This window comes from Lepus europaeus, chromosome 15 (genome assembly GCF_033115175.1).
Source record: "Lepus europaeus isolate LE1 chromosome 15, mLepTim1.pri, whole genome shotgun sequence".
NCBI classification, from domain to species: Eukaryota; Metazoa; Chordata; class Mammalia; order Lagomorpha; family Leporidae; genus Lepus; species Lepus europaeus.
The window spans coordinates 50,641,153-50,655,995 of NC_084841.1; positions in this window are offsets into that span (position 1 = coordinate 50,641,153).

A 14,843-nucleotide genomic window follows, 5' to 3' on the forward strand; every position below is an offset into this window, starting at 1 on the left:
TTATCCAAATATTATATAACATATATTTTTGCTCTTTTGTTAGCTGTTATTGTTTTGTTTATAAACCAATTAGCTCAGATACAAAATGGCAAATGTAAGCAAATACAATCTACAATTAAAATGTAAGAACAATTATGAAACTTGAAAAAAATTAAATTAAAGTGTAATCATGTCAATACTATACGTTAAAACGAAATATTGAATTTTTAAAAATATTTATTTGTTATTTGGAAGGCAGGGAGAGAGAGAGAGAAAGAGAGACATACAGAGAAACCGTCCGTTTGCTGGTTCACTCCACAAATGGCCTTGAAAGCTTTAGAGCTTGACCCATCCAAAGCCAGGAGCTAGGAGCTTCTTCCAGTTCTCCTACATGGGTTTGGGGGCCCAAGAACTTGAGCCATCTTCCATTGCTTTCCTAGGCACATTAGCTGGGAGCTGAATCTGAAGAAGAGCAGCCAGAATTCGAACTGGTACCCACATGGGATGTTGGGATGTTTGCACTGCAGGCAGTGGCTTTACCCACTACACTACAGAACCAGCCTCAAAATAATTTTTATTATTACTTTCCCCACTTCTTGAAATATTAAACTTTTTAAAAAATCAATATCATGTGGCTAATCAATAACAACATGCATATTTATATTAGCACCATGTTTTTTGAGTCCTGGCTTGTTTAAATTCTTTCACAAGAAATTCCAAAACTATAACTTCAGCAGAAGTATACTTAGTACAATAATTATTTATGAAACTCAATGTACTATGAAGTAAATACAAAAGTAAAACAGAAAAGTACAGAATTTTGGTGTTACATAAATCTGACCTATTTAAACCATGGAGCAGTCTAGCAGAAACAAATCTCAAAAAGCTGCTAGTTAACTATTTCCTTTCCAGAACTCTTTGAGAAATTTGCAATGTTTTCCCCAGAGCTCAAAAAGGATCACTAAACTTATCACTTTATTTTGTGTTATAACCCTCACTGCTCAGTGAAGAAACTAACAGTTGTTACACTGACCTGTTGTTAAAAAGCCATTAGAACTTTTAATACTTTCCATATGCAGAACCTGATATCTAGAGTGAGATACCAAGTGTTCACTAAATATATATAATGTATAAATGAATGATTTCTTGGAGAAAAGACTTAGAAAAAATGTAGGCAATTCATGCCTTGGCATTAATTAGATAAATGGATATATTGGGGATCTGCACTCATCCTGGTTCTATGCCTATAAAATGATGTATTTGTACAAGGTCATGCATGGTACATAGGTTTTCATTTGTTTATTAATTCTAAGAACTGTTTCATGGCACTAGTTTTGTGAAGATGATGATGTTGTGTTATGCTCAGGTGGGAAAAGCATCCCACTCTGTCAGTGAGGAGGGTCATTTATGAACCACACATTCTCTTACATATTTGGGGGCATGGCAAATATATCTCCAGCCACAGCTTCATAGCTGAGTAACTTGCCTTGTTTCAGCTCCAGTTATTGGTAATTTTTGGATTCTCCTGATTTTCTCAGGTTCCAACTTTCCAATGCAACTCCTTGCAGGTCCCATTGCTCTGATCTTTAAGAAGCAATAGTTTTTGGCCGGTGCCACGGATCACTAGGCTAATCCTCCGCCTGTGGCGCCGGCACTCCCAGTTCTAGTCCCTGTTGGGGCGCCGGTTCTGTCCCGGTTGCTCCTCTTCCAGTCCAGCTCTCTGCTGGAAGGCAGTGGAGGATGGCCCAAGTGCTTGATCCCCGAGCCTGTATGGGAGACCAGGAGGAGGCACCTGGCTCCTGGCTTTGGATTAGTGCAGAATGCCAGCTGTGGCAGCCATTTGGGGGGTGAACCAACGGAAGGAAGACCTTTCTTTCTGTCTTTCTCTCTCACTAACTCTGCCTGTCAAAAAAAAAAAGAAGAAGAAGAAGCAATAGTTTCACATTTCAGTGGCCAAACTAAAAAAAAAATAATGACTGAAAAACAATATAAGTTTAAGGAAAATGGATGGACAGGGGAGTAGTTCCTGATTTTCATCCCCTGCCTACAACATGGTAAAAGAGAATTAAAGATTCCTCAGCTATTCAGAGAAATACCATCCAATTATTTTCAGATTATATATAATCAAGGGATATTTTATTAGCAATTAATTATCATGCATCTAACATCATGGAACAGTTTTGTTTTATTCCTTTTGATAAAATTCAATAATAAATGAATAGGAAGTCTGAACATTAATTCTTCATAGGTTAGAATTGGTGAGATCTAAAAAAAAAAATCGTTCAATCAGTGTTACAGCTGCATGTCCACAAGGACAGACACAGTAATGTCTATTATTTACTATTATTTACTATTATTACTATTTATTTAGTTCTTCATTCAGGGTTGGTCATACAGTGGGTTCTGAAAGAAAGATAAAAAACAGCTGTTGCTTATATGAATGGAACAGCAGCACTTTTGGGCTTCGCCATTGTACTTCAGATATGAGAAAAACCCATCCCACAGAAAGGAGGAGGTGAGAGTGTCTTGTTTCCTGCTGCTCGGTTATCACGTAGACTGAAAACGAACTTCTTCAGCGTTCTTCTGCATAAAGAACTCCTTTGTGAAGCCATCTTAATAACTCTAAGGCATAGTAGTAAACTATCATTTCTGTGTGCTGCTGTAACAGTTCTCTTTCATTCATTTTCTATTGGAGATGCTTTGCAATACAGGTTGTTATTACAAACTCTCATCTTTAAATTTTAAATTAATTGAGGGCAAGGGCTAGGTCTTATTACTTTCTCTTTTAATCTTAGAAAAGTAATGAGAAAGTATTGGCTCCTAATTAATAAAGAGACTTGAAGGACATTCATATTCCCTTTCTGAGTCACCTAAGCAGGGGACAAAGGGAGATGAGTGGGGCAACTGAGGCAGGCAGCTGTCCCAGCCATGTTGTTTTCCTCCTGCGAAGCTTTGGAAAGGAGTTCTTGGTTCAGACTAGAGTAGCTAAGGACACTTAATACATTTCATATTTTTTCTAAGAAAGGAATGGAAAAATAAGTAATTGCTATTATGATTGAGACCATGAAAGATGGATATTATTTGAACTTTAAGTGTACGAAGGTGATGCTTTGAATTATTAAATAAATATGATTCCAACTAAACAGAGATATAGTGATTCCATATTAAAGCCGCAGTGGTTTCTGGAGATCATCAAAGTCAGTTCAATATTTTTTCTAAGTGGAATGCAATATCTAGAAAGCCCCAGAGATTTGCCTGATAACAGAAATAAACAACATTCAGCCTTCAAGGAACTGACCCTAAGTCCATCTGGGAAATTTTGAAAGTTTAAGGGGCTTTCCTTGAAAAACAGAAAGGTTTATCTATTTTTCTAAGACAAGAAATCACATCTGAAAACCTGCTAAATCAAGTAGAGGCGCAAACACTCAGGGGAATGAAGGAAAAAGATCTTTATTTTTAAAATATCTCTACAGCTTGAAAATGAGAATAAAAGCTCTACCATAGGCAACTGTGAGAGTTGATGAGCACTTCAGAGGGCTGTACTTCCTCATCTACGATCTGCTTTCCAGGAGCATGGCTTGGTGGACAGACATTAAAACGTGTTCTTCAGGGTTCCCTGAACTTTCCTCTTTCCCAGCTTTGCTTTATTTCCTCTGCTTAACAATAGTCAGACATTTATGCTGAAGAATACATTTTCAGTCACTACTGGTATATAAAGGTATATAGAGGTCTTTTTTTTCCCCCTGTACAATCTTAATTTGAAAATTTGGGAAAACAATCCCTTTTCCTTTAAAAATCCTCAAATCGCGGTTCTTTTAATTTGCCTGTAACATTTGTCCATTATTTTTTCCTTCTATGTGAGAGAGTATGTGAAGGGAAAGAAGTTTTTAGAAAAAAGTTTTACTATTTATTTGTATTTATTTGAAATGCAGAGAGGGAGGGAAAGAGAGTGAGTGACATCACATCCTCTGGTTCACTCACCAAATGCCTGCCATAGAGGACGCTGAGCCAGGACAACATCAAGAGTCCAGAACTCAATCTGGGTCTTCCATATAGTTCGAAGGGCCCCAAATACTGAGTCACTTGAAGGTGTGCGGTAGCAGGAAGTTGGAATCAGAAGTTGATGGGAGACAAACCCCTGGCACTGCAATAGGGGATTTGGATGTGCAAGCCTTGTCTTAACCACTGCATCAAATGTCCACTGCTTCAAATCGCATTTTAACATAGAATACATGTAAGGTTAATTTCAAGTTGTTTCCAATTTTTGTAAACTCTGACCTTTCTTTATGTGTCATCTGTAAGGACATAGCAGAGTTTGCCTAAAGGTACACAAGTCTAAGTGTTAGGAAAAACATTTTACAGAGAGGATCTGGCATTGAACTTAAAAGATGCAGACACACTTTTTCCTCCATAATTGGAAGTCTACTTTGAAACTGCTTGCTACAAAATGGACTTTATCCCTTTTTTTTTTTTTTTTTTTGACAGGCAGAATGTACAGTGAGAGAGAGAGACAGAGAGAAAGGTCTTCCTTTACCGTTGGTTCACCCCCCAATGGCCGTTGCAGCTGGCGCACGGCGCTGATCCGAAGCCAGGAGCCAGGTGCTTCTCCTGGTCTCCCATGCAGGTGCAGGGCCCGAGGACCTGGGCCATCCTCCACTGCCTTCCTGGGCCACAGCAGAGAGCTGGACTGGAAGAGAAGCAAGCGGGACAGAATTCTGGGGTGCCGGCGCCACAGGCGGAGGATTAGCCTATTGAGCTGCGGGTCGGGCCCGGACTTTATCCCTTTAAATTCCACCTGAAGAGCTTTCTGTCGGGGAAATGGGAATGACCTGATTGTAAGACTTCTTCATTTATAGCAAGTGCCTAAAGGGGTTATATTCCACTTTATGCTCACATTGTTATACTGCTTTCCTCAGATTCAAAGCATTCAAACCACAAGATGCTCCATCATCATTTATGCTCCCTTTAATTTCAGTATGTATCCTTGAGAAATTACACCACAGTGGGTCTGCTTTTTCACAATTTAGACTAAAAGATAGTTCTGAGAATATTCCCAAGTTGAATGTTAACTGTCAGTTAAATATTTTCCTAGCCTAAATTATGCAAAACCCAGATTAGTTTCAGCCCTCAATATGGTTTATTACAGGTTTGTATTCCCTATTGGTACTCATTGCTCATACTGTAATTGCCTTTCCTGCCGAAGTTATGAGTTTGAATCATGGTAATAATATATAATTATTTACAGGGAAAAGCAAGATAAAGCAGGAAAGTCTAATCATCAGTAAAGAGCAACCAGTAATTAGGCTTTAGAAAAGCTAGAGTTGTTTATAGAGAGATTTTGTCTAGATAAGAACTCAAATTACTTATCGTTATGTTTTTCCTGATTTGTATTAAAAAAACAGCAGCAACTGCAGTTCCGAACAGTAACTCATCCTAGCTATATGCTGTTTTAGAAAGCGCTATTTAGCTGAGAAGAAGAGACAAAGACAGACAAAACATCTGCTGGTTCGCTTTTCAAATGCCAACAATAGCCAGGGCTGGACCATGGTTGAAACAGCACTGTGAACTCTATCCAGTTCTTCCACGTGGGTCGCAGGAACCCAATTACTTGAGCCATCACCTCTGTCTCCCTGGATCTGCATTGGCAGGGAGCTGGAGTCAGGATGCACTGCTGATATTTGAACTCAGGTATTTCCATGTGGGATGGTGCGTCTTAAGAATTAGGCAAATATCTACTTGCATAAGCTGATTTAATCATTAGCTTAAAACAGCCCTAATGGTTGCTGAGAATCAAGACCATATAGTTACCACTGCAGTAGTTTGTGTCGTTTGTGATAGAGTGAACACCAAAAACTACAGTCTTCTTTATAAGTAAAAGGGTCAGAAACTGTTCCTTCAAAGTTCATCTTGCAGATTTATATCGATTGTTCCTTTTCCTTCTCTATGGTTTCATTCCTGACTAATTTACTATGATTCAAACTACATAGTCATTCATATCAAAGTGCACATTTTACTACAGTTCTAATCAAATTCAGGATAAATTTTATAGAGTTTTGAGATCAGAAAATATTTAAATGAGATGGTATTATTCATATTATATAGACGGCACCTTTCAGTAACAAGAAAGCAAGGAAGTCATATAATTTGTCCAAAGTAAGTGAAATATCTCAGATTGAAAAAATAATTATAAGTTTGCTCCCCTTGTTTCATGAGCTTTTGATTGGCTAGCATTATCCATGCCCTTAAACTAGAGTAATGCTCCCTTATTATTAGTTCTTCCAACTCTCACACCAGATCTAGGATTGTGAATTAATTTAAGAAATAAATATTTTTATTCTATAAATAAATAATGTTGAACTTCGATTATATGACAGGCATTCTGCCAGATGCTTAGGACTCAAAGGAGAGAAAAACAGATTTGACACAACCAAAAGCCAGAATCTGGTGTGGGCAATCAATCACATAATCTCATAAAATAGTTATCATTAATGGTTCTAAGTTTTTGGAAGTAAAACTGCTGGTACTCTGCAGGCTAGGGAATCAGGATAGGATAGCTGAAAGATGAAAAAGAATAAACAAAAGTTGGTGGGTAGAGGAAGAGAATATTAAACAGATGAAACTTAATGTGCTGTCTCCAGAGGAGTAGAAAGCAGAATTGTTAGAAAAGGAATGATGGGAAAAAGGAACATATTGAAGCTAGAGAAGATGGAGGGAATAGCGTATTAAAGTCCATATGGCCATGCTACAGATTTTCATTTTTTATCCTGAGTAACAAGAAGTGTGTAGAGAGATACAAGCAGGAAAAATTAAAAATTCATTTTTTAGCAAGATAATTGTAGACACATTAAAGAAGATGAACTGGAGAGAATCAAAGTGGAGGCAGAGAAATTAGATATACAACTTTTTAAACGCTGAGCGAGATGATGGGGCCATGCATGAGGAGGGGTTGTAGAATGGACAGGACAATGACAAAACATAATGGTATCCATGCATTAAAATTAAATAGACTTCACCACAGCCGAACACTCTTCATAGAAAACTTCCTTTTTGGAAAATTATACTGCAAACTCTTGACACATGCAGTGGGCATATGTTGGGCATGACTACCTAACAAATTTCAAGGGAAGGCCAAATAAAGGACGCTGTGGGCATGAAGACTGCCCCTCAATTTTGGAAGTATCCCTTCCTTTACCCTCTGAGGCAGGGACCAGAGGGAGACTCATGTGTTTAAAGAGAGAGTTGAAGCACATTTGCTGCCTGTTTTGTCAGTAGGGGTGAATGAGCACAACAGGAAGCAGAACAAGAGGAACTATTTTCCATGGGGGATGATACATCTCTCCTGCATAATATTAGCCCCACTGGTATAGACCGTACTGAGGAATATAAAGATAGTTCAGTAAATAGATTGGAACTGTATTTCCTGTAAACAAGACATGTACAGTAGGACTGCTTTAAGGTACAGCAAATGACAGTTGAACCACAGAATGGAGGGATGCCTAAGCAAATAAAGTGAGATTAGATTTTTCTGGGCACATATGGTACTATGTTTACCCATTGGCTCCAAACAGATGACTTTTCCCTGTGGTCTCATGGCATCCTCAATAGGAGGAACCTGAGAAAATTAATTAACTTAAGTCATTCCATCACCCTTGTTTTTCATTTACCTGACCTACCTCTTAGAGACCTCTGGAGCAATAATGATCTCCCAAAGCAAATAAATATACTTTGTTGCAGCTGCTTCAGTGTGCAAATATATTTGTTTGTCTGAATCTCTTCTGGACTTTAAGTTCTCTGGGGTCAGGCATATTATCTATGTTGCTTGCCACCATGTACCTTATGGCCAGTAGATTGATGCTATGTTAGTTGGATGAATTGGTACAGTAGTATTTGGTACAGGCTGGGCAGATAGAGAAGGAAGAGGGATCTGACTCTCAAAACCAGTGATCTGTAAGTTTTGGTAGTGCTTTGCTACTGAAGGGGTTGGGAAGGTCCAGGTAGAAGCAAGCTGGGAGCATCTAGTGATGTGAAGATCTGAGAGAAGTGTTCTCAGGAGCGACATTCAGAGCCCAATTACTGAGCGATCTTTACAGCCTCCCGGACAGTCTACAGGGCAAAGAACATTTGATAACTGGTTAAGAGTGGAGACTAGCAACCAGGAACCTATTTATGCTAGTCTCAGCTGGAATGTAGTTTGAAGTGAAGAAAAAGTCCTTTTGCGAACCTGTGTTCACGGTCACAAAGGATTTAGTAAGGGGCCAAGCATCCCCTACCATAAGAGGAAATGTGTCTGTATTAAAATATCAGATTAAAACAACACTAGAATTGAATTTTTATGAGAAGTGTTTCCTAATTTATATCCTAAAGAATAAACAATATATTAAAACACTGATGGAAAACATACTTGTATGTGTGTAGGTATCATGTGGGCAACAATAGAGTGATATAAAAATGATTATTCTTACTTTAAATGCACCCTTTCATACCTATATAAGTCAGAGTTCTTCAGAGAACACAACCAATATGATCAGTCTACCTATCTAGAAATTGATTTATCATAAAGAATTGGTCTATAGGAATGTGAGAAGTTCCAAGAGCTGCAGTGAGCAAGCTAGAGATCCAAGCGTATTGATGGCAGACTTCTACTGAGACTACAGCCAGAAATATGGCTGTGGCATAAATTCAGAAACAATATAAACCAAGAGAAGTCCCATGTTCCAACCTGAAGACAGGCAGAGAATGGATTCTTCCTTCCCTGGTCTTTGTATTCTATTTAGCCCTTCCATGGAGTAGAGAAGGCCCATCTGCATTAGGGAAGACAATCTCTCTTACTCAGTTTACCAGTCCCATTGTGAAGCTCATCCAGAAACACACTTACAGACATGTCAGAATAGTATCTAAATATCTGAGTGCCTAGAACCCAGTCCAACTGACACACACAATTAATCATTGTAACACCTTTATTATATATTTGTTCCTTTATAAGGAACAAAAAAGGAAATGACTAAGACCCTCTCTAATATTTTTTATAATATAACTTGTTTTGAAGTGAATACTTGTACCCTTTATTATTAGTGTACCAGGTTGCTGTAAAATGTCTGTGTGCCATTGCCACCAGTGAGGCAAAATATGATAATTCAGCCAACTAACATTTTATAGCTGTGATATCCACCAGAGGTGGTATTTTATGATTCAGTCAGTCTTCCAGGAAATGAGAAAGGTTTAAATTTATAAAGAGTTACAATAGTTTACATTTTATATTTGTCAGACTACTTAGCAGGACAGGCCAGTAGTTTATAATGATCAGATCAGGAGTATTTTTATTTTAATGATGAACAGAGCAAAAAATTGGTTTCCTTTGCAAAGCACTAATACATTTTAAAACCAAGATTTTATAACCTATTTTATTCAAATACTTGTTCTCATTCAAAGCATCTCTGGAGAAAATGTCCCATGTGAACAATGTTATTCTTGTTCCATGGAGGTCCACAAATTACACAAGAAATTGTCTGGCTATTTAATAATTTTCTCTAACTGAATATTTCAATGTAATTTCCTTTTTCACTTCTCTTCGTTCTAGTAACTTTTGGGCATTACTTCATGTAAAATTCACTTGCGAAAAGTGATTTGCTCTTATTTAAGATAGTAAAATAATGAACTCAAGTTTCAAAGGCAATCTAGAGAAGAGTTCTAAGATTGTAGGGGCAGTAGAAGCATCAGTGAAATAAATATGGGGCCTTTACACCACTTTGACAGCAAGTGGATGCTAAGAGTGGAGCCATGTGACAAGAGTATGAAAATATTACCTTGTCTGGACTGTTAAGGAACATTTTGTTTTGTTTTTTGTTTTTGTCTTTCTTTTCCTTTCTCATACAAAGTGTTGGACTCTTTACCTAGAATAGTTAATCTTCTATGTATAAAGTTCAGTGAAAATAGGTCTTAGTAAAAAACAATATGGGGAACAGGAGAGGGAAGAGGAGTAGGAGTGTGGGTATGGTGGGAAGAATTTCTATGTGCTTCAAGTTGTATTCATGGAATGCATGCAAATAAATAAATTTTAAAAAGCAAAGGAAGGAGGAGAGAGGGTAGGAGCCTGGGTGGGAGGATAAAGTGAGAAGGATTACCAGGCTTCTAAATCTGTATATATGAAATACATGAACTTTGTTAACCTTATAGAAATAAAAAAAGAGAAATAAATAAAAAGCCAAATCATCCTTGTTAAAGTCTCAAAGCAGAATTATGAGTTAATTTATTTTTACATATTTTTATACTTCCAAGTCATATATTATTTTTATAAACAGCAAAAAACAATGACAAAAGCAACCATTCATTGGGTATTTATATTTTGGAATTATACTTAAAATTTCATTATCTCAAAAGAAAGTGGCAGTCTTTGGATAAGCAGCAGCAGAATCTGGAATTTTAGAAATGCAATTTTAGGTGTGAATGTTTGGCCTCATGGTTAAGAAGCCCCAATCTCACTTTGGAGTAGGTGGCTCATGCAAGTCTCTGGCTCCTGACTCCAGCTTCCTGTCAGTTCAGACCTGGAAGGCAGTGATGATGGCTGAAGTGACTGAGTCTCCGATGTTGACATGGGAGTCCTGGATTGGGTTCCCTTGCTTCTGGCTTCCAGCTTCAGCTCCTGGGCCATGCAAACACTCGAAGGGTGAGACAGCAGATGGAATCTCTGTCTTGTCTGTCTTCTTCCCCTCCCCCCAACACTCTCTGCTTTTTAAATTAAAAAATATAGTAAAAATTATAGATTCCTATTGAATCTGACTCTTGGGGTCCAGACAAAAAATTTGTGTTTTAACCATGTCCAGATGACTTTGATATTGCTCATGTTTAATAACCATGAATGTAAATTAAATATCTTCATTTGTATTTTAAATATAAAATCAATAGGAGAAGGAAGGAGGGCAAAATTGTGGCTACTATTCTATGGTGCTTGTGTCTCCACAGACACCAGTTTGAAAGGCTATTTATGTACCAAGTCACCTTTACAAGTGCTAAGGAACCAGATGAGAGACCACAGTTCCTGATTTTAGTATAATAACAAAACATGTATTGAAGGAAGAAGGAAGAAGTTCCCTATCTCACCTTTTACCAGATATAAACAGGAAAACATGGAGACAGATTCTCACAAGGTACTTGAGAGGGGAGAGGCCATGAATACAAGACCTGTTGCCTGAAATGCCGTAGCGTGTCCAGCATGATAAAACCAGTACTGGACAGGGCCTCACAACCCCTGCTCTCAGACCAGTACCTAAAGTTTGCCCTTTTAGGGGCCAGTATTTTGGCATAGCCAGTTAAGCCTCCTCCTGGGAGACCAACATCCCATACCAGCACTGGTTTGAGTCCCAGCTGCTCCACTTCCAATCTAATTCTTTTAATGTGCCTGGGAAAGCAGTGGAAGATGTTCCAGTACTTGGGCCCCTGCACCTACATGGGAGACCCAGGTGAAGCTCCTGGCTTTGGCCTGGCCCAGTTCTGGCCATTGTAGCCATTTGGAGAGTGAACTAGCAGATGGAAGCTCTTTCTGTCTCTCACTCTGTAATTCTACCTCTCAAATAAATAAATAAAGTCTTAAAACTACTCATTTTACCCAATGAAAAAAATAAGAAACTGGATATAAAGCAGAAAACAACTAACATTTGTAAATACTTGGATGAAGAGTTCAAAGTAGCTATATAAAGAAAATGCAATGGTTTTCAAAAAACAAAGAGAAGTGGTCTAAGACTTTAATAGAGGGTTTTAACAGGGGGATGAAAATAATTTCAAAAACCCAAACAAAAATCCTTGAAGTGAGAAGAATACTAAGTAAAATTAAAAGTGCAACAGAAGATATCAAAAAGAAATATCAATGAGGTCGAAACAAGTATTGGGAAAATTCATAGTTGAAAGAGAAAAATAAAGACTCAAGAGAAATGAAGAAAGTACAGGGAAATATGGGATGATATTAAAAGGGCAAATATTCAAGTTATTTAGGTTTAGGAGGGATTTGAAAATGCCAAAACAGTAGAAAACTTATTCAAAGAGATGGTAGCAGAAAAATTCTGAACAAAGATGCAATTATCCAAGTAAAGGAAGGTCAAAGATCACCAGCCATATTCCATACCACAAAACATAATCAAACTCTCCAAGATTAAAGATGAAGTGGTCATTCTCAAAGCTGCAAGGTGAAAGAAACAAGCCACACATAAAGGGCTCCCAACTCACCTGATGACATAATTCTCAGAAGAATCTTACAGGAAAGGAGATTGGCTTGAGAGTTTTAGAGTACTGAAAGAAGGAAAAAAACAAAAATTGTATCAACCTAGAATAACATACTCAGGAACTAGCACTGTGGTAAAGTGAGTTAAGTGACCCTGTCATCTATTTTGGAATGCTGGTTGGAGACCTGACTACTCCACTTTTGATCCATCTTCCCGCTAATATGTCTTGGAAGACAGCAGCAGATGGCTAAGTACTTGGACCCCTGTCACCCATGTGGGAGACCAAGATGAAATTTTATGCTCCTGGTTTCAGCCTGACCCAACCCTGGCTGTTGGGACCATTTGGGGAGTGAACCAGTGGTGGTAGATTTCTCTCAATCAATCAATCAATCTCTCTCTCTTTCTCTCTCTCTCTCTCTTTCTCTATCTCTCTCTCCCCTTTCAAATCAATAGGTAAATAAATCTTTAAAAAGATATTATACCCAGAGAAGCTATCCTTTAGATATAAGAATAAAGGCATTATTAGACAAAGCATGAGAGAATTTATCAACACCAGAAATATCTTAGAAATAACACTAAACAGTTATTTAAAAGTAAGAGCTACTAATGAGTAAGAAGAGAACATCAAAATGTGGGCAATTCATTGATAAGAATAACTATACATGGGACTGGTACTGAGGCACAGCACGTTAAGCTACCATTTGCAGCGCCAGCATCCCATATGGGTGCCAGTTTGAGTCCCAGCTGCTCCACTTCCAATTCAGCTCCCTGCTAGTGACATGGGAAAGCAGCAGAGGATGGCCCAAGTTCTTGGGCCACTGCACTCAGATGGGAGACCCAGAGGAATCTCCTGGTTTCAACCTGGCCAAGCCCTAGCCATTGCAGCCATTTGGGGAGTGAACCATCAGATGGAAGATTTTTCTCTGCTTCTCCTCCCTGTAACTATACCTTTCAAATAAAGTCTTTAAAAAAAAGATTAACTACACAAATGATGAATGTTCTTATATTGTAAATATGGCATATAAATAATTCACATCTTCAGTATGAGGACTAAACTGATTAAAATAGTAACTATATTCACATTTTAAGAGGTAGGTAATATGGACAGATAGAAAATGAGACATCAAGAATTCAAAATGCAGAAGGAATGAAGTTAAAGTATACAGTTCAATCAGTATTTTCACTTATTTTTAAATTCTTTTCAATTTTTATGATCAATGTTTGTTATCATTTGAAAATCACCTTTTTAAAGATTTATTTTATTTATCTGAAATACAGAGTTAGAGGGGTAGAGATTGGGAGGGGGTGGTCCTTCCATCCACTGGTTCACTTCCTAAATGGCTGCAATGGCCAGAGCTGAGCTGAGCTGAGCCAAAGTCAGGATCCAAGAACTTCTTCATATCTCTCACGTGAGTGCAGGGGCCCAAGGACTTGGGCTATCTTCTGCTGCTTTCCCACGCACATTAGCAAAGAGTTGGATCAGAAGTAGAGCAGCCGGGACTCGAACCAGCACCCATATGAGATGCTGGTGCCACAAGCTGGGAGTTTAACCTGCTGCGCCACAGTGGCAGCCCTGAAAATCACTTTTTATAACTAAATGATGTTTCTAGTAGATCTCTTGATAACCTTGAAGCAAAAACTAAGATAACTAAGAAATAAAATCACATGAGAGAAAATCACTCAACCATAAATGAAGATTCTGAGAGAGAAAGGGAATGCAATAAAGCTAGAAAACAAGTATAAAAATCATAGTAAGTCCTGACCTATCAATTATTATGGTAAATATAAATGTATTAAAATCTTCAATTTAAAAATAATAGGTTAAAAGGAATCCAAGACCAAAGTAAATTGTGCTTACAAGAAAATAACTTCACCTTTAAGAATACACAAAAACAAAAGTGGATAAATGCAATAACACATTCCACACACATATAACACATACTTAGATAAAATAGCCATACTTAGCTATACTTAGATAAAATACAGTTTCAATAAAAATCAGTCAAAAGAGGTAAGGATGTTATTTAATTATAAAGAACTTAATTCAGCATGAGGAAGTAAGACTTGAACGCTTGTAGTGTTGAGATATATAAAGCAAATATTAATAGAATTAAAGAGAGAGAGACAGAGAGGTCCTAATACAATGATAGTAGTTAATGTTAACATCCACTTTCAGAATTGGGCAGATCATCTAGATAAAAAAATCAATGACAAAAAAGTAAGACAAATGACAAAAAAAAGTAAGACAAAAAATAAAGAACATTCAAATTAAAAAGAGGAGGTTGAGTTGTCATGTTTTGCAGGGAACATGGTCTTATCTATAGAAAACCTCAAAGACTCTCTCTCTCTCTCTCTCTCTCTCTCTCTCTCTCTCTCTCACACACACACACACACACACACACATTTGAACACATAAATTAATTCAGCAAAGTCTCAACATACAAAGTAAATATAAACAAATCAGTATTGTTGTTATACAACAAAAGTGAATTATTTGAAATGAAAGAAAATAATCCTTCTTACAATGGTTGCAAAAAGAAAACAGTGCCTAGGAATATATTTAATCAAAACAATGAGAGATCTCTGCAATGAGCCCTAAAAACTTTGGTGAAAGAAACTGGACAGGACACAAAGAAATGGAGACATATTGTT